The sequence below is a fragment of the Salvelinus fontinalis genome, chromosome 32 (assembly GCF_029448725.1).
Source record: "Salvelinus fontinalis isolate EN_2023a chromosome 32, ASM2944872v1, whole genome shotgun sequence".
NCBI classification, from domain to species: domain Eukaryota; kingdom Metazoa; phylum Chordata; class Actinopteri; order Salmoniformes; family Salmonidae; genus Salvelinus; species Salvelinus fontinalis.
Window position 1 is genome coordinate 37153246 of NC_074696.1, and position 21549 is coordinate 37174794.

Below are 21549 nucleotides of genomic sequence, written 5' to 3' on the forward strand. Positions count from 1 at the left end.
GTTTGGTACACCTACCGGAAAGCTCTTCTTTGTCTACACCCATTCAGCATAGTTCACACCCTTTTAAGCCTTAGCCCCACCCATCTCTTTAAGGATTCACATGTGAGGTCATGTGCTAAACAGTGAGTAGTGTAGTGAAGATTAAGAGTAAGTGGTAGTAGCCTACAATAAGGAAAAATTCCAGGTAGACAGAAAGTGTCCAGATAAAAATATTAGATGACGCTTACCCAAACACACTTGTCTAAATTGACTGGTATTTCTCAGAAGGTGTAAACAGTACAGCGAAATGGTTACTTGCATAGTAGCAATATCAAAAATAGATAGTGTCAATATAAAGAAAAAACAAGTGTCAATGCCAGTAGAGAAAGAACAAAATAATATACAGTATGTACAAGAACAATTGTGATATCAGTGATAGATGAGGTAGTTATATGAATACAATCAGGGGTAAAGTGGCTGAGCAGCAGGATACATGTAAAAAAAAAAAAAAATTTTAAATAGTAGCAGCAACATATGACATGTGTGTTAGGAGAGAGTTGTGTGAATAGAGGCACTGCAGATAGTGCTGATGACTGGGAACTGGTCCGTCTGAACCACAGATGAACAAGGGAATCTATATTCGGAGAGCCTGTTTCAGTCCTGCCCTTGACTGTGGCGCAGGGCATGTGATGTCCATAGCCTCTTCATTGCAAAACTACCTGATCTTCTCAAAAATATAAGTTTGTCTAGCTGTGTCCAGTCAAGGTGGTGCTGGTACAGGCAGACCATCTATGAGAGGAAGAATGTCAGTGTTGCTCCTTGGCGACAACAACACCAGGCTCCAGAGCATTGAAGCTGTAAAACAGTAAATAAAAAAAATTGAGAAGACATTACAACATTGCATAACAAATTCACCTCCCAAGTTTAGATAAGAATAACCTCATACAATGCAATGAAAATGATTTTCACCTGAAGTGCTGGTACTGCTTGATCTGTGGCAGCGGGCTGAAGTACAGAGTCAGGTGTTGTTGCCAGCCATAGCTTTCCACCAGCACCGTACCATCCTCCAAATCAAATCGCATTTTATTGGTCACATACGTGTTTTGCAGATGTTATTGCGGGTGTAGCGAAATGCTTGTGTTTCTAGCTCTGACAGTGCAGTAATATCTAACAAGTAATACCTAACAATTTCACAACATATATCCAATACACACATATCTAAATAACAAACATTTCTGGGCTAATAATGTAAGAAATACATTAAAAAACAAAATACTGCAAAGTTTCCTAAGAACTAGAAGCACAGCAGCCCTGTCTGTCGACGCCATTTTCAATAGGCTGACAGTCCAACCAGCTGTGGGATGTTGACCCCTGTCACCGTGCTGTCCTTCACAACACCAGCAATCTCAGACAAAGTGTTCACTCTGGTCTTTCTGAAGCGCTGCTTGATGAGGCTGAAGCACCAGTCGGGTGCAAACTTTGTGGCAAACAACAAAAGAACATTAAGATAAATTAAAATGAATTGTCTCACCCCTGTCAGTCTGTCTTTACACAGCTCAGTGAGATATGAGATATATATATATATATAACGTTACTGATTACAATTTTGGATAGGTAACTGTAACGTATTACATTTAGAAAGTAACCTCCCAACTCTGTGTGTATATACATATATATACACATAGGGTTGGGAGGTTACTTTCTAAATGTAATCCGTTAGTTACCTATCCAAAATTGTAATCAGTAACGTAACTTTTGGATTACCCAAACTCAGTAACGTAATCTGATTATATTCCGTTACTTTTAGATTACTTTCCCCTTAAGAGGCATTAGAAGACAAAAATGTAATGTTACCAACTGAAAGACATCTATTGCAGGATAAATCAATGTTAAAGTTTACATAGCTGGCCATATATGGATGTTAAATTTAACTTTATGGGTTGGTTATGTAGACTTCTTTTAACCCATCGCTTTCTACTACATATAATAATGACAAAATTATATCTTTACATTAAAACCCAAAGTCTATCAGAATTCCAGTCATTCCAATAAATGTTATACCCCTTGATCTTCAAAAATAGGACTTGGAAATATGGAAGTATAGATTATCCAAATTGTTTTACCTGAGCATGACCCCAAAACGAAGGACTTATTAGCCAGCCCTACTCTGTTGTTTATGATTTTGTTGTCATAGAGGACTGATTGGGCTCATTGATTCGAGTTGAAAAATAAATGCTGCCCTCATGGAATGGCATGCTTTGCCAAGAGTGTGCTAAGCTTTCAAGGCAATGGGTGGCTACTTTGAAGAATCTAAAACATATTTAGATTTGTTTCGCAATAATTTGGTTACTACATGATTCCTTATGTGTTATTTCATAGTTTTGATGTCTTCACTATTATTCTACAATGTAGAAAATTGTGAAAATAAAGAAAAATCCTTGAGTAGGCGTGTCCAAACTTTTGACTGGTACTGTATATATAATTTATAAATCCCAAAATAGATGTAGCAACTACAGATTGCCTCTAAGTCTATCAAAAGTGAGCAAGTTTGAGCATGTGTCCGTTAGGCCTATGGATTTCTCATCAGCATGAATTAGATTGAGCAATAAAAGTCCCACTTTTATTCCACAGGCTGGGATCCGCACTTTGCAGCTGTTGCTAGAGCGCATTTTTCGCTGGCTGTCCCCTGGTTTCAAAAACAATGATTGGTAGGCAGCTTAAACTTCTTGAATTCAACCATAATTGGGTTCAAATACACATTTAGATTTGTGAACTGCCATCCACAACAACCACAATCCGTAAGGCGTAAATAACTAAATGAGTAGCAATATGATTCACATCAATGCGCTAACGTTATGTAGATATAACTATATTAATAAATGATAGCCGTATCGCCGTAGACTACACCACTACTGTCATCCTTACCTCCAAGCGTTTATTCAAGTTGGATCATCTTTGGATGCCGACAGCAGTCGCACAAGTGGAAAACATAGCTTGGACTGTAACCTACAAAAGCCTACTCCTGCTCTTTTCCCGCGATCCATCAAACACATTTGGTGTGTCATCATAGTGGTCTCTGATTTGTGGTCAGACTCGCTCAGTTGCTGATTTGAATGTCTTTGAGAAAACAGAAAGGTCAAAGATTTTTTTTCGCAAATCTTCTTTCTGAATTTAAAAGTAATCTTAGAAGTAATCATCTAGTTTTTCAAAAACATCGGTAATCTGATTACAATATTTTTGCTGGTAAAGTAACGGATTACAGTTATTGTTTTTTGTAATCCCTTACTCCCGAACCATGTACGTACGTATGTATATATATAAAAAAAATTGTGTGTATATATCTATCCATCTATGTCCTTAATCAGTATAAAAGGAGGAAATGTTGCTTACTTGTTGAGCAAAATCAAAGCTGTAATGCATCCTGATGTCTTTGCTTGTTGGTTCAGTAGGGGCCCCAGAGACAACCGCAGGTCTTGACAGGTGGTCTTGCAGTCAGCAGCCATCTCCTGGTAGACAGACCGCTCACTCTGAACAAGCAGGAGATGCTGCCCTTGCTTCTTCAGCTTGGTTTACTTAACAGCTTCTGTTAATGTGGTACCTTCAGGCATTTGGAAATTGCTCCCAAGGATGAACCAGACTTGTGGAGATATACATTTTTTTTCTGAGGTCTTGGCTGATTTCTTTTGATTTCCCCATGATGTCAAGCAAAGAGACACTAAGTTTGAAGGTAGGCCTTTAAATACATCCACAGGTACACCTCCAATTGACTCAAATTATGCCAATTAGCCTATCAGAGGCTTCTAAAGCCATGACATAATTTTCTTTAATTTTCCAAGCTGTTTAAAGGCACAGTCAACTTAGTGTATGTAAACTTCTGACCCACTGGAATTGTGAAACAGTGAATTATAAGTGAAATAATCTGTCTGTAAGCAATTGTTGAAAAAATTACTTGTGTCATGCACAAAGTAGATGTCCTAACTGACTTGCCAAAGCTATAGTTTGTTAACAAGAAATTTGTGGAGTGGTTGAAAAACGAGTTTTTATGACTCCAACCTAAGTGTATGTAATCTTCCAACTTCAACCGTACATGGATGAACGCTTCATGGCAGCCTGCAACCTCTTTCGTCCTGTGACGTTTCCGTTTGTTTGTACAGCTTGGCCTGTTGTGTCAAGTCACTCTGGTTCACACTGACCGTGTGCAATGCCATAAGAAGTACCAGATCTTTCTCCCTCTCTGTCACAGATGCCATGATTGCCCTTAGTTTGAAGATGTAATCCAGGGACAGGTGTTTTATACAACAGCCTTTTGTGTTCTCTTTTCGACTCCCTATGCATTTGCAATCAAATGTCAGAATTGTATTAATCTCCTTATCATACTCTGTTTCTACAAGACATTCCACTGATTTCAAAACTCGGTCAACTTCTTCCGTGACAACAACACTGTTGATCGCCGTTTCTTCCCCGTCACTGTCATCAGAAGACTCTACAATGCCTTATTCAATGAAAATGTTACCTAAATCAGGGATTTCCTCGTCGTCTGATTCATTTTCAGGGTCCGAGAGAGTCAGCTTGGTACGATCATTCTCCTGAAAGTAGTCCATCACATTTTTTTCCCACTGACCTTTGTCGATAGTGCCTGATGAACTCAGGGCAGCAATGTTACTGAGAGCAGTAGCAACACATTTGCAGTTCTCCATTGCTAACGTTATATCTTTTGGAAAAAAACTGCAGTAGAAAGTATTATCTACACATAACGAGCAGCTCATTTTATAGACAGAAGATGTTACACGGCAGACCAATCCGAAACTCATCTCTCGGCATATCCAGTCCATTCATTATCTCAGCCAATCATGGCTAGTGGGAAGGTTCCTTTCTTTTTCTGTGGCTAAACCAACTAGGCTCATAATTTAACAACTTTATTCATATTTATAGATGGCATACAAGTTTGTTATTAAGGAAAATTAATGTTCAAATGTTCTAGAAGGCATTTCTGCCAAAAACACATTTTGATAAAAAATTAAAATAAACGTTCAAATGCCTCTCATGTGAAGTCATGACTTGTGACATGTGCCTAGTTTCCTGAAACCAGTCACATGTTTTTGCCTTTTAACCTTGTCTTATGTAACATACCAAACGTAACATATCATACTAATTGAAGTATCTCGATTTTACGTTGACTATGTTACGTCTAGTTAATGAGACCAGGCTGGACAGTGCATGTGGATTAGTCAAAACACAGAGAAGAGATGTCCCAAATGGACACAGCTTCAAGTAGGCCTGTTATAAGCCCCATGCTAGTGCAGCACAAATAATGTTCTCCAGTATTACTATTGACCCTGCAAATATCACTAACTAGCTATGGTAATACCAGATGAAAGAGGAAGCAAGACATTTCACTGGCTAATTTCTTCTGGTTCATATACATGAGGCAGACCAGATCCAGCTGCTTCCACATTGGTGCCTATAAGAGAGCCATCCCTTAAGCCATGAGTCAAAATCATCCCACGGAGGGCAGTGTCTGCGGGTTTTCGCTCCTCCCTTGTGCTTGATTGATGAATTAAGGTCACTAATTAGTAAAGAACTCTCCTCACCTGGTTGTCTAGGTCTTAATTGAAAGAAAAAACAAAAACACGCAGACACTTAGCCCTCCATGGAATGAGTTTGACACCCCTGCCTTAAGCAAACTGGAACTGTGATATTTTTTTTCAATGGTACACGGCCTGAGTAAGACATCTTCATTTATCCACCATCTTTGATATGACTTCTACCAGATGAATGATATACACAATGGTGTATTTACCATGTTACCTTTAGTACCCTGCCCTGCAGTCACCATTTTTTCAATGCTTTCGTTTTAAATGAACGGATCAATTACAAGTCACTGTGTACTGCAAGGCCATCTAGAGCCAATTACAATGATATGTTCCATTAACACAGTGCTACAGTGCTCTCTAGTGGTCAAAAGATACATGTCCCACTGGGCACAGACATCAGTTCGATGTCTAGTTTTGATTTACTTTTGGTTGAGTTGTCAACTCTTGTCAACTAAAATGAATTCCACGTGAAATAAAAAACACATTTCATAATGGCATTGGATTTAGGTTAAAGGTTGGGTGAAAAAAAGACGAAATGCTCTTATGGGAATGACTTTTTGCAAATCCAATTAGTTTCCCTCGTTGATTTAACGTCATCGCACACATTTTTGGGGTTGAAATGAGGTGGAAACAACGTTGATTCAACCAGTTTTGCCCAGTGGGGTGGGTGGGCAATGAATCAATAGCCTACTACGGATTATACTACAGAAAAGTATTATGATCATCTAAGTCCGATGCTATGGAGGCATGGGTTGAGTTATTTTTCACTGTCTTAACTTTGATATAGGGTAACGTGGGGAAACAAGCTTTACTACAAGCTTTACTACTTTACTATTTATATCATTGACAACTTTTACTTTTACTTAACTACATTCCTAAAGAAAACAATGTACTTTTTACACCATACATTTTCCCTGACACTCAAAAGTACGCATCACATTTTGAATGCTTAGCAGGACAGGAAAATTGTCCAATTTACACATGTATCAAGAGAACATCCCTGGTTATCTACTGCCTCTGATATGGCGGACTCACTAAACACAAATGCTTTGTTTGTAAATGATGTCTGAGTGTTGGAGTGTGCCCCTGGCTATCCGTACATTTAAAAAAAAAAAAAGAAAAGGGTACGTCTGGTTTGCTTAATATAAGGAATTTAAAATGATTCATACTTTTACTTTTACTTTTGATACTTAGGTACATTTGATCAATTACATTTACTTTTGATACATAAGTATATTTAAAACCAAGTACGTTTAGACTTTTACTCAAGTAGTATTTTACTGGGTGACTTTTACTTTGACTTTAGTCATTTTCTATGAATGTATCTTTACTTTGCTGCCAATTACTGACACAAGAAAGCAAAGTTTGGTAAAAAATTAGGTATGTGGATTATGGTCATGCTTAGGCAAATATACTATGAAGGGAAATAAGTGTCTACAATTTCTTCCCCAGGGTAACTGCCCCCCCCACCCCCGATTTGTTATTACTATGCTTTCAACAATCTAAAAGCATAACCAAGTTCAAATGGGAATACAATGACAACTTAATGTGTTATTACTGTGCTTCATCTAATAGCACAACCAAATTACCTGAGGCTTCATTTATCAATCATGCGTAGGCACAAATCTGTGCTAAACCATGCCTGGGTTCATTTCCTGGCAAAGTGAGATTTACCAATGGCCGTGTTTGAGAGCATCAACGCGACTGCCGACTGATTGATCTACAAATCACCTTGCATTCTAAATAACTACTCATTATTATTTGTAGATCAGTCAGTCACAATTTACCAATGATACATCACGGTTTTCATGCTTTCGACCACGGCCGGTATGAACGTTTGTTTGAGAGTGTGTGTACATTTGCGCACAGCCATGACCACACAGTGCCAAGCGGTGGAATAAGGGAATTTAAGGGAACTGTTTGTCCCGCGTAGAATGGGGAAAATATACACTGAGTATACAAAATATTAAGAACACCTGCTATTTCCATGACAGACTGACCAGGTGAATCCAAGTGAAAGCTATGATCCCTTGTTAAATCCACTTCAATCAGTGTAGATGAAGGGGAGGAGACAGGTTAAAGAAGGATTTTAAAGCCTTGAGACATGGATTGTGTATGTGTGCCATTCAGAGGGTGAATGGGCAAGAGAAAACATTTAAGTGCCTTTCAACTTGGCATGGTAGTAGGTACCAGGCATACCGGTTTGTGTCAAGAACTGCAACGCTGCTGGGTTATTCACGCTCAATCTTTTCCCGTGTATATCAAGAATGGTCCAACACCCAAAGGACATCCAGCCAACTTGACACAACTGTGGGAGGCATTGGAGTGAACATGGGCCAGCATCCCTGTGGAACTCTTTTAATATATTGTACAGTCCCTGACACATTGAGGCTGTTCTAAGGGCAAAAGGGGGGAGTGCAACTCAATATTAGGAAGGTGTTCCTAATGTATCCTCACTGTATGTTGAAATTGTGAATTCGTGCAACATGCTATATAATTTGACCACATCAGTGCATTTGTCACGATAATAATCCATATAAAGTACAGTCATTTGGTATGTGTGAAAGTGAAAACATTGTTGGAATACTATAAAAGACTGAGATAATGGGAAATCAAATGTAAGATCTTGTCCTGTTTGGAGATTTGCCAAGCACTGCATTTTGTAGAGAGTGCGTTTTTAGAGACAGGACTTTTTTCTACAGAAAGTACAGATTGGCTCATCAGTTCTATTTTCCCAAAAGCAATCTTATATGATTTTTGCGAGAATTTAAGACCTGCTTTAAAAAGGCAAACACATGCCATTCCGGTGAACATCCAAGTGCTATCCCCCTTGGGTTTTAGGCAAAGGGCACTTTTCAGTGGGAGCTTGCTAATCGGCATCTCACAGGCCTCGATAAGCCAATGTTTTGGATGCAATCATCAGCAAAGCAGTAACACATACAATTTCCCTACACCATTTCACATCAGGTGGAAGTCAAGAGGTGTTTCTTTGCCATGATGCCATCAGTAGGTTCCCAAATACGAACTGAGCAGTAGACGGCACCTACATCGCCATATAAATCACCATCCAAAAACGATTTAAACTATGTGAACACAAAAGGCTTCTACTCTTCATGTGAAGGTGATAGGTTATGTGATGCGCAAAAGAGACTGCTGAACGCGGTGGCAAGATGACCAGGTGGAACGCACGACTCGCTCATTCTGCAGAACTGAAATGTTGAGCTATACACATTGCCGGGGGAAGATGCAACGCTTTATAATTGTCACGTCTGCTCCCGCTCTTCCCTTCCTCTGGCGCTTGAGGGCGCCAGATTACCCTGCATCACACGCTCCTGCCATCTATCATTCACACCTGCCTTCCTTCGTTCGTCACTTGCATCAGCATTATCACATTTACATTTTTGTCATTTAGCAGACGCTCTTATCCAGAGCGACTTACAAGTACATACATACTTTTTTAATTTTTTTTGTACTGGCCCCCCGTGGGAATCGAACCCACAACCCTGGCGTTGCAAGCACCATGCTCTACCAACTGAGCCACACGGGGCCATTATTGGACTCACCTGGACTCACTTATCTCCTATTTATTTCCTCCCCTATAATTGTCAGTTCCCCAGCTCTGTTCCCTGCTGCTTCATTGATTGTCTTTTGTCTTTGTATCTGACGCTGTTCCTGTCTCGTCTATGTTAGTTGTTTATTAAATGTTTACTCCCCGTACCTGCTTCGTCATTCCGCGTGGCAATGATAGGTCCCCAAGAACACAGTGGCCTCCACCATTCTTAAATAGAAGAAGTTTGGAAGCACCAAGACTCTTCCTAGAGCTGGCTGCCCTGACAAACTGAGCAATCCGGAAAGAAGGGCCTTGGTCTGGGATGTGACCAAGAACCCGATGGTCACTCTGACAGAGCTCTGAAGTTCCTCTGTGGAGATGGGAGAACTGGCAGGAGAATTTTCAATCCCAATGATGATGATAACTAACAATTATTTAAGCTTTGACCAATCCCTGAGGTTTGTAAGACCCTGGGTTTAATAATAATTAGGCAAAGACTCAGCTTATGCAAAAGATCCGTACAGTTTATTCAGAGAACGTTCTAAAGTCAAGAATGCAAAGACATGACATTTTATAACTCCCATTTCCCCCACCTCCTTACACGCACATACAGACACACAAACAGTAGGGGAGATGTATCTTTCCCCACAGTCTGCATTCCTCGTCTATCACTACCAAGCTGGCCGTTCTTTCCTCCCGAGATTAGAGGGACCTTGACAGGACTCCCTTTCCTGTCGTAAGTTTCTTAGAGTTCTAACCAGATTAGGTCATGAATAGTTTAATTGTCCTCTGTATTTTCTTAGTCACACACACACATTTCTCTCCCTTACTAGTCTCGGCCAAACCTTATTGGACTTAAGTTTATCACTCTAATTATTCATTATACATGTTACATCATCTAATAATTACTAATAGTTACGTTTGTCTAATTATTCATAGTACATGTTACATAATCTAATAATTACGTTTCAGGGTGAAATTCTTTAGTCATTACCTTAAACATATAAATTCCCTTATCAAGAACCTTCCAGAAGGACAACCATCTCTGCAGCACTCCACCAATCAGGCCTTTATGGTCGAGTGGGAGACTGGTCAGGATCAAGGGAAAGGTTAAACGGAGCAAAGTACAGAGAGATCCTTGATGAAAACCTGCTCCAGAGGGCTCAGGACCTCAGACTGGGGTGAAGGTTCAGCTTCCAACAGGACAATGACCCTAAGCACACAGCCAAGACAACGCAGGAGTGGCTTCGGGACAAGTCTCTGAATGTCCATGAGTGGCCTAGTCAGAGCCCGGACTTAAACCCGATCGAACATCTCTGGAGAGACCTGAAAATTTCTGTGCAGTGATGCTCCCCATCCAACCTGGCAGAGCTTGAGAGGATCTGCAGAGAAGAATGGGAAAAACTCCGCAAATACAGGTGTGCCAAGCTTGTATCATAATACCGAAGAAGACTTGAGGCTGTAAATCGCTGCTAAAGGTGCTTCAACAAAGTACTGAGTAAAGGGTAAATGTAAATGTGATATTTCCATTTCTAAAAAACAGTTTATGCTTTGTCATCATAGGGTATGGTGTGTAGATTGATTAGGGAAAAAAAGGAATTAATCCAGTTTAGAATACGGCTGTAACGTAACAAAATGTGTAAAAAGTCAAGGGGTCTGAATACTTTCCGAATGCACTGTACTTAGCATGTTAGCTAACCCTTCACCTAACCCTAACCTTAACCCTTTTAGCTAACCCTTCCCCTAACCATAACCATAACCCTTTAACCTAACTCCTAAACTTAACCTTAACCCTAACCCCTAGCCTAGGTAACATTAGCGAGCTAGCCACCCGTTAGCGAGCTAGCCACCTAGCTAGAATTCACAACATATCATACATTTCGCAAATTTGTAACATATTGTACGTTTTTCAAATTCGTAAAATATAATAGGAATTGTCATTTGTAAATTATCATATGAAGTGGGGGATGGACATCCATTAATACATACGAAACTTAACATATTGTACTAAATGGGGTGTCTTGGAATTACCTGCCTATGCTCTGAGACCACTTTGCCCTAGCCTGTTAGTACCAGGCCAACAACCAGGTGTGTGCGACGCTGTACAACCTGGTGAGACTTGTTTGATCTATCTAGCGGTTACAGTGAAGTCGTAAAGTCATCATCATCATTGACTCCCCTCCTCTTGTCCAGTCAGGGCCAGATCTTTGAGTCTTTCAACATGACGGATCTGTGGAAGCTGCCGTGTATCTTCATCTGTGAGAACAACAAATTGGGAATGGGGACGTCTGTGGAGAGGTCCTCCACTACCACTGACTATTTCAACAGAGGAGACTATATACCTGGCCTCAAGGTAGGACACACACAGTCAGTGTGTACAGTATCTCTGCTATATTGACCTTCCTGTCTCTGGGTGTAGGTGGACGGCATGGACGTTCTGTGCGTGAGGGAGGCCTTCAAGTTTACTGCAAGACCACTGCAGAGCCGGTAAGGTGAGCGATGATTGGTTGTAGAGCTGGAGAAGTGGAGTTTTGATTGGTGCAGAGATGAGAACGTTATAGCTGGATTAAGAGCTTGAAGAGTGTTAAGAATCACTTTGTCTCAGACAATCTAATCTCTGAGCGATGATCAGCTTCTACTATCACACCAGTGTCTCTTCCCTGACAGAGGGAGGATATGTGACCAGTATAGATAGAGACACTCTGAGGAAGAGACTCCTATTGTCATGGAGCTGGAGACCTACCGTTACTATGGACACAGCTTGAGCAACCCAGGGTTAGGCAGCTGTGTGAAGTACTTAAGTTAAAAGTACTACTTAAGTCGTTTTTTGGGGTATCTGTACAACTTTAACTTTTACTTCACTACATTCCTGGAGAAAATAATGTACTTTTTACTCCATGCATTTTCCCTGACACCCAAAAGTACTTGTTACATTTTGAATGCTTAGCAGGACAGGAAAATGGTCAAATTCATGCACTTATCAAGAGAAAATCCCTAGTCATCCCTACTGTCTCTGATCTGGCAGACTCACTAAACACACATGCTTCTTTTGTAAATGATGTCTGAGTGTTGGAGTGTGACCCTGGCTTTTCGTAAATAACCCAAAAATACAAGAGGGGCTCCCGAGTGGCGCAGCGGTCTAATGCACTGCAGCGCAGTGCTAGAGGCATCACTGCAAACCCTGGTTCATTCCCGGGCTGTATCACAACTGGACGGCATCGGGAGTCCCATAGAGCGACGCACAATTGGCCTAGCGTTGTCCGAGTTAGGGGAGGGTTTGGCCGGAGGGGTTTTACTTGGCTCATCGCGCTCTAGCGAGTCCTTGTGGCAGGCCGGGCGCTTGCAGGCTGGTTTTGGTCGTCAGGTGAACAGTGTTTCCTCCAACACATTGGTGCGGCTGGCTTCCGGGCTAAGCAGGCGGGTGTAAAGAAGCTTGATTTGGCGGGTCAGGTTTCGGAGGATGCATCACCTCCAGAGAATGGTGCCGTCTGGTTTGCTTAAAATAAGGAATTTTAAATTTAGGCTTTTACTTTTTTTTATTTTAATTTAAATATTCTTTAAAATTTTTATCCCCTTTTCTCCCCAATTTTCGTGGTATCCAATCGCTAGTAATTACTATCTTGTCTCATCGCTACAACTCCCGTACGGGCTCGGGAGAGATGAAGGTCGAAGGCCACGCGTCCTCCGAAGCACAACCCAACCAAGCCGCACTGCTTCTTAACACAGCGCGCCTCCAACCCGGAAGCCAGCCGCACCAATGTGTCGGAGGAAACACCGTGCACCCACCCCCCTTGGTTAGCGCGCACTGCGCCCGGCCCGCCACAGGAGTCGCTGGAGCGCGATGAGACAAGGATATCCCTACCGGCCAAACCCTCCCTAACCCGGACGACGCTAAGCCAATTGTGCGTCGCCCCACAGACCTCCCGGCTGCGACAGAGCCTGGGCGCGAACCCAGAGACTCTGGTGGCGCAGCTAGCACTGCGATGCAGTGCTCTAGACCACTGCGCCACCCGGGAGGCCCCATGCTTTTACGTTTGATACTTAAGTATCAAAAGTAAATGTAATTGCTAAAATATACTTAAGTATATTTAAAACCAAATACTTTTAGACTTTTATTCAAGTAGTATTTTACTGGGTGACTTTCACTTTTACTTGAGTCATTTTCTATTAAGGTATCTTTACTTTTACTCAAGTATGACAATTGGATACTTTTTCTACCGCTGGGGTTAGGTGAGATGTGATCTTTGACCTTTGACCCCTGACCATGTAACTGTCACCTGACCACCGGTCTCTCTCTGCCCCCTCACCAGACCTCCTCTCCTCACTCTCTCCTCCCTTACTCTGTTCTGTTTTAGTCTTACCTACCTCCTTGTGTTGCCACTCTCCCTCACTCCTATGTTAGCCTGCATAGACCCCCCTAAGTGTAGGTCAGTGTTTGTTTGGGATGCATCCCAATCTCTCATCGGCCAAGGGCTGGAGCTGAACCCTGCTAAACAGGTCAAACCCCTCTTCCTATGTGTGATGTAACTTCCTGTAGCTATCTAGAACCTAAAAGGGTTCTTTGGCTGTCCCCATAGGATAACTCTTTGAAGAACCCTATTTGGTTCCAGGTAGAACCCATTACACAGCGGGTTCTACATTGTAATGGTTTTGACTTGAGGTTATTTATAGGGGTGCCAGGTAGGTTGTGCCTACCAGAGAAAGTATTGGTTTCTCCTTTTAGTTTGGGAGGGAATGAGTCCCATCTGGTCCGTCAAGTCACACCAATACAAAGGACTTATGTAAAAGTAAGGATGGAAATATACTTTTCATAAACCCCTTAAAACATTGGAAAGAACTTCATACAAGTGTATTCTTTTGCGTGGTTGTATTAACAACATAAGTGATCACACACAACAATATAACAATTAATACACTTATGTTCATTTAGAAATATCCTGTACCTCGGGCATAAAAAGAGTCCAGCCCAGTGACTCAAGTGACCTTAGTCACACAACGTTTGTCCTTAGCGTAAACCCAGTATATTCATACACTCAAAATAACACTTATTTTGCAACACAACTATAAAGCGTATCAAAGACTAACCAAAGAATAATACGTCCTCACAACTACATAAATCACAGTATACATCACCCCAAACAAATGAAATACCGTGTACAAAAAGTTGTAGTCAGTCGGTCAGTCAGACAATCCGCCAACAGATCTCCAGCGGAGAAAAGGCCACGAAAACCAACGGACAGTTGTAGTCCACAGATGCACAGAGTGGATCCAATCCTAGGTAAACTCGCTTTAAGGCTACAAAACACACTGTAAGGCAACAAAACAAATGTAATGGCGAAGCTTCATGAACTGAAGGTAGTACACATCCTCATTCATGTCTCAATCACAACTTCACCTTTGCGCAGCTGATGCTGGCTATTTAATGGGGAATTAAAGGGGAAGCGCCCTATTAGAAGGAGAAGAACTGAGACGGTTCAGAAATATTCAGGGCCGTCACAACATGGAACCCAAAAGAGTTCTAGCTGGAACCAAAAAGGGTTCTCCTATGCGGACAGAGTGTAGCGTACCCCTGAGAAGTTCCAGGATGTGCACAGTAAGTGTGACCCATCACTATGCTGAAGGAATGCGCGCTGTCCAACAACATGACTTCTGTGGAGGAGATCAAGGTACACACACCTTCACCGAAACATGCACACACACACACACACACACACACACACACACACACACACACACACACACACACACACACACACACACGCACGCACACACACACACACACACACACACACACACACACACACACACACACACCTAGACCAAACTACAGTCAATCAATAACACATCAGCTCTAAGATACCAACACCTGGGTGAAACTCCTCCTCTCCTCTTCTCTTCCTTCTCTCATTCCCTTCTCTCATTAGTTCTCTAAACACACAATAGGAGATTAAATCGAGTTCAATCTGTAGCAGCATTCCAAACCAGTCCTTCACCTCTGACCCTGTGATGTCACTGGTATTTATTCACAATATTTATTTATTTATTTTTATTTCCCCTTTATTTAACCAGGTAGGCAAGTTGAGAACAAGTTCTCATTTACAATTGCGACCTGGCCAAGATAAAGAAAAGCAGTTCGACACATACAACAACACAGAGTTACACATGGAGTAAAACAAACATACAGTCAATAATACAGTAGAAAAATAAGTCTATATACAATGTGAGCAAATGAGGTGAGATATGGGAGGTAAAGGCAAAAAAAGACCATGGTGGTGAAGTAAATACAATATAGCAAGTAAAACACTGGAATGGTAGATTTGCAGTGGAAGAATGTGCAAAGTAGAAATATAAATAATGGGGTGCAAAGGAGCAAAATAAATAAATAAATACAGTAGGGGAAGAGTTGTTTGGGCTAAATTATAGATGGGCTATGTACAGGTGCAGTAACCTGTGAGCTGCTCTGACAGCTGGTGCTTAAAGCTAGTGAGGGAGATAAGTGTTTCCAGTTTCAGAGATTTTTGTAGTTCGTTCCAGTCATTGGCAGTAGAGAACTGGAAGGAGAGGCAGCGGTGACCAGAGAGATATACCTGCTGGAGCGCGTGCCACTATGGCGGGTGCTGCTATGGTGATCAGCGAGCTGAGATAATGGGGGACTTTACCTAGCAGGTTCTTGTAGATGACCTGGAGCCAGTGGGTTTGGCGATGAGTATGAAGCGAGGGCCAGCCAATGAGAGCGTACAGGTCGCAGTGGTGGGTACTATATGGGGCTTTGGTGACAAAACGGATGGCACTGTGGTAGACTGCATCCAATTTGTTGAGTTGAGTGTTGGAGGCTATTTTGTAAATGACATCGCCGAAGTCGAGGATCGGTAGGATGGTCAGTTTTACGAGGGTATGTTTGGCAGCATGAGTGAAGGATGCTTTGTTGCGAAATAGGAAGTGAATTCTAGATTTAACTTTGTATTGGAGATGTTTGATGTGAGTCTAGAAGGAGAGTTTACAGTCTAACCAGACACCTAGGTATTTGTAGGTGTCCACATATTCTAAGTCAGAACCGTCCAGAGTAGTGATGCTGGACGGGTGGGCAGGTGCAGGCAGCGATCAGTTGAAGAGCATGCATTTAGTTTTACTTGTATTTAAGAGCAGTTGGAGGCCACGGAAGGAGAGTTGTATGGCATTGAAGCTCGTCTGGAGGGTTGTTAACACAGTGTCCAAAGAAGGGCCAGAAGTATGAATGGTGTCGTCTGCGTAGAGGTGGATCAGAGACTCACCAACAGCAAGAGTGACATCAATGATGTATACAGAGAAGAGAGTCTGCCCAAGAATTGAACCCTGTGGCACCCCCATAGAGACTGCCAGAGGCCCGGACAACAGGTCCTCCGATTTGACACACTGAACTCTATCAACTAACCAGGCGAGGCAATCATTTGAGAAACCAAGGCTATCGAGTCTGCCGATGAGGATGTGGTGATTGACAGAGTCGAAAGCCTTGGCCAGGTCAATGAATACGGCTGCACAGTATTGTTTCTAATTGATGGCAGTTAAGATATCGTTTAGGACCTTGAGTGTGGCTGAGGTGCACCCATGACCAGCTCTGAAACCAGATTGCATAGCGGAGAAGGTGCGGTGGGATTCGAAATGGTCGGTAATCTGTTTGTTGACTTGGCTTTCGAAGACCTTAGAAAGGCAGGGTAGGATAGATATAGGTCTGTAGCAGTTTGGGTCAAAAGTGTCCCCCCCTTTGAAGAGGGGGATGACCGCAGCTGCTTTCCAATCTTTGGGAATCTCAGACAACGCGAAGGAGAGGTTGAACAGGCTAGTAATAGGGGTTGCAACAATTTCGGCAGATAGTTTTAGAAAGAAATGGTCCAGATTGTCTAGCCCGGCTGATTTGTAGGGGTCCAAATTCTGCATCTCTTTCAGAACATCAACTGACTGGATTTGGGAGAAGGAGAAATTGGGAAGGCTTGGGCGAGTTGCTGTGGGGGGTGCAGTGCTGTTGACCGGGGTAGGGGTAGCCAGGTGGAAAGCAAGGCCAGCCGTAGAAAAATGCTTATTGAAATTCTCAATTATAGTGGATTTATCGGCGGTGACAGAGTTTCCTATCCTCAGTGCAGTGGGCAGCTGGGATGAGGTGTTCTTATTCTCCATGTATGTATGTAATGTATTATATATAATATGTTGTATAATTATGTCAGAGTTGGTATGCATTATCCTGATACTGAGGGATCTGTCTTAGAATGGCATTGGGCAGGCTTTTGTTCCAGCCCAGCACTAACAGATCTGATTCAACATATCATCCTCTCATCAAGTCTTTGATAAGCCGTAGCAGGTGTGTTAGTGCTGATATGTAACTTACAAAGCTTGCACACCCTATAGCTCTCCATGACCAGGGTTTGCCACCCCTGGCTTGGGGAGTGTGTGTGTGTGGGGGGGGGGGGGGCGGGGGGGGGGGGGGTCTGAGTTAAACGTCTCTCTGTTTTTAAGGTCTATGACTGTTTGCATGTATTACGTTCCTCCAACCCAGATGCTATTGTAGCACTCGTTGCACTTTGACTAGATAAAGTTAAGAGACACCAGACTGCAAGTCATAACGTCATCATAGGAAAAGGGAACAGCAGTGGTCTATTTGTCTCAACTCCTGCTCTCTTCCTCCTCTTTCTCTGACTCCCTCCCTCCCTCTCTCAGTGAGGAGAGGATATGGATCCAAGCACTAGGAAACTGAAGCGTCTGTGTGAACTGAAAGACTGATATTGTTGTAATACAGTTTGACGTGATTTGACTGGAGCAATAAAGTTGGCTGAGACTTTGGGTGTTAAGTGACTTTGGGTGTCTTGAAAAGCACTTTAAAAAAATGTATTATTATTAACACACACACACTGTGACATTTTTGTTTAGTTGTGTTAGAGTTAGACTGTTGTAATGTTTTCAACTTTGTATGGTCATTCAATAAATGTTACTAATGGTGACTGTAATTTGCTATTTGTATGCGGTCTGCAATTACACCATATTCCTCTTACCACCTGTGGCTTCCTGTAAGTTCCTGTAAGGCTACAAAGCGCTTGACATTTCCATACGTTTAAAGTGTAGCCACATTATAACAATTTCAAAAAGTAAAATGTGTTTCCTATGACATATCCTATATCCTATCCTATGACATTTCGATGATTGTTTCAGAATTAGTGTCACAAAAAAGTAGCTGAATATTGCCAATAATGTGGTTGTATGACTACATCTAATTTTATCCACCTGATGTCAGCAAAGACCATCTATTTGTGCCTCATAACTCTTGGCAGTTGTTTTGTTTTTTAAATTTATTTATTATTTAACCTTTATTTAACTAGGCAAGCCAGTTAAGAACAAATTCTTATTTAGAATGACGGCCTACCAAAAGGCAAAAGGCCTCTTGCGGGGACGGGGGCTGGGATTAAAAATAAAAAAATAAAAAAATGTAAATATAGGACAAAACACACATCACGACAAGAGAGACAACACAACACTACATAAAGAGAGACTTAAGACAACAACATAGCAAGGCAGCAACACATGACAACACAGCATAGTAGCAACACAACATGGTAGCAGCACAAAACATGGTACAATCATTATTGGGCACAGACAACAGCAAAAAGGGCAAGAAGGTAGAGACAACAATACATCACTCAAAGCAGCCACAACTCTCAGTAAGAGTGTCCATGACTGAGTCTTTGAATGAAGAGATAAAACTGTCCAGTTTGAGTGTTTGTTGCAGCTTGTTCCAGTCGCTAGCTGCAGCAAACTGAAAAGAGGAGCGACCCGGGGATGTGTGTGCTTTTGTGACCTTTAACAGAATGTGACTGGCAGAATGGGTGCTGTATGTGGAGGATGAAATATCTCAGATAGGGGGGAGTGAGGCCTAAGAGGGTTTTATGAATAAGCATCAACCAGTGGGTCTTGGGCTGGGTATATAGAGATGACCACTTTACAGAGGAGTATAGAGTGCAGTGATGTGTCCTATAAGGAGCATTGGTGGCAAATCTGATGGCCGAATGGTAAAGAACATCTAGCCGCTCGAGAGCACCCTTACCTGCCGATCTATAAATTATGTCTCTGTAATCTAGCATGGGTAGGATGGTCATCTGAATCAGGGTTTGTGTGGCAGCTGGGGTGAAATAGGAGTGATTACGATTATGATTGGGCTGCTATTACATAATCAGTTACTATGGGAGAAAGGAAGGATCAGGTTCTGATGAGCCAGGAAGTAAGGAAACCGTCAACTAAGAAATCTTCTGAAGCAGAACAATTCTTGCACGTAGCAGACACCATCTTTTATTAGCCAAAACAGCAGTTGACTATCCCTTAAGATTGTCCTCACTTTTGTTATTGTGCCAGTTCCCTCCCCTTCTTGTTCACATTAGTGACCTAATTCCAGATCGGGAGTTTCAATTCATTGAAATCACGTGGTGGGGGCAGTGTGCTGAGAAACCTCTGTGGGGCGCAACTCCCTAACTACTGTGATCCTTAATTCAACACACTCATAGGGACTTCCCAGCAGACCACATTCACATTTCTTTTTATGTAATGAGACAGGAAACTGCATGTCATCTTGTAAGATGATGAACCAATAAGGGCCAATAAACATGTGCTGTCCTCAGGGAAATCTAGGGGGTTCACAACAACACATCGGGAGTTTACCTGACACACCCCCCAAGCATGTCATGCTAAATCCTGTCCTCTCAGGAGGTGGAAAAGGCTGCTATCAAATCCCCAATCATGCATGATACCACTGTGTCTTAGTTAGAAATCAGGAAAATCTAAATACTGTAGCTGGATACCGCTGGGTCCACTATATCATATGATATCGTGGTGATGTAATAAGTTGGAAACCATTTTCAGTTATCTTGGTTACTGAAATGGATTTGGCAAATGCGGCTGCTGTATGTACAACAAATTCAGTAATGGTCCAGTCTAGACGATCTAGTTTACGGCAGCTTTAACACAGGGCAACCGTTAAGTGTCATTCTTACATGAACTCTGGCCAGACAGGAAGAGATCATCTGCCTAGTTTGGTTTGGTGTCCACAAACTGGTTTCTCTAGTTTCACCTAACAGTTCACCTCTGCTGTTTGTTTACCACCATCAGAACGTTTGATATCATCTTCTGTGTCAGGTCGCAATTGTGACTCACCATCAACATGGGTTTACCTAAGGTTACGCTTTCTGATGAAGAGGCTATGTTGTGCTTCATTTGTTAAGACTATTATCAAATATCTACACCTGAGCAAGTCTGTGTAATGTAATCTAACGCAGCCTATTGTTTATTACAACCAGATAAGGTGTCCTTGTTGAACAGCGATATGGTGTCTCAAAGCCTCAATAGCGGTCACAAGACCCAGGGCTTGGTTTGGTTTGGCTTGGTGAAGTGCACTAAAGTCAAAGTGAAAGCAAAGGCAGAAGGAACTTCCAAACTTGGTGTGATTGCAAGCCAACAGATTCGGCATGAAATTGACACAACTGCCACTTCACCCATGTCAGATACAGATTAAGTTTTTGTCAGCCATTTTGTGGTGCCAGAAGGTCTTGTGATGAGATGGCCGCTTGTGCTCCCTCCCTCCCTCCTTGTTGGTATCCGTATGCAGTGGGTAGGTGGATTGTTGTCGATAAGTCACCAACCTAAAGGGGCAGGAGAGGAGAGGATAGTGTCTATGACTAACTGAAAATGCAAACTTCTACTAGTGAGAAAATACTTGAGTTGATAAATGTTGACACTTTACAGTTAACCCGTGAATGTCCTGTGCTCAAACCGCAGCAGCTCAAAAATAAACAAACTCAGGCACTTCTTCTCAATACTTTGATTAAGTTGATGAAATGGACGACTTGATGATGAATGTCTGCCTGCACCAGTGCTGCAGATGCACAAAAAGTAAAGGTGAGCAGAGACTCTCACAAGACACTGACCAAGTCAATACTTCAAAACACCTGTGTTTTCCAGATCAGTGTTAAGGATTCTTAAAAGGAAATACTCAGTATTGGTGTGAGACTCGACTGCAGCCATTTCACGGTGATGTGTACTAGTCTCAGATCTGGTCACAAAATGGTTGCCAGTATCGCATAAGGTCTATATCGATTTGGTATTGTTGTCCGGGAGGGGGTGGTGTAGTACTGACATCTTGTTGTGGCTTTTGGTGCAGACAGGCAAACTGCCAAAAACATTGGCAAAGAACAAAGGACGGGCCTCCAGGGACTTTACAAGACTTTGTGCTCTGTGTGGTAAAATAAGAAACATGTACGCACATGTAGACCAGACACGCCTCTAACTCTTGCTTTATGTGAGGATTGATTTAGAAAGTTGGAGTTATACAGCTGTGCAAGTTCAATTATTTTTTATAAGATAACATTAAATGCTTCCGATTTAACCAGTTAAAGGTTCTTTCATATTTTAATGTGT

The 21549-nt window shown here is 42.0% G+C and overlaps 1 non-coding gene and 1 pseudogene across 1 annotated transcript; one reads left to right on the top strand and one right to left on the bottom strand.

Moving 5' to 3' along the window:
• The first annotated feature begins 7183 nt into the window (after positions 1-7183).
• On the top strand, positions 7184-15074 carry LOC129830594 (pyruvate dehydrogenase E1 component subunit alpha, mitochondrial-like; annotated as a pseudogene).
• trnaa-ugc (transfer RNA alanine (anticodon UGC)) lies at positions 9047-9122 on the bottom strand. Its single transcript has one exon. It is a non-coding gene; the product is annotated as a tRNA-Ala (tRNA).
• Positions 15075-21549: the final 6475 nt, after the last annotated feature.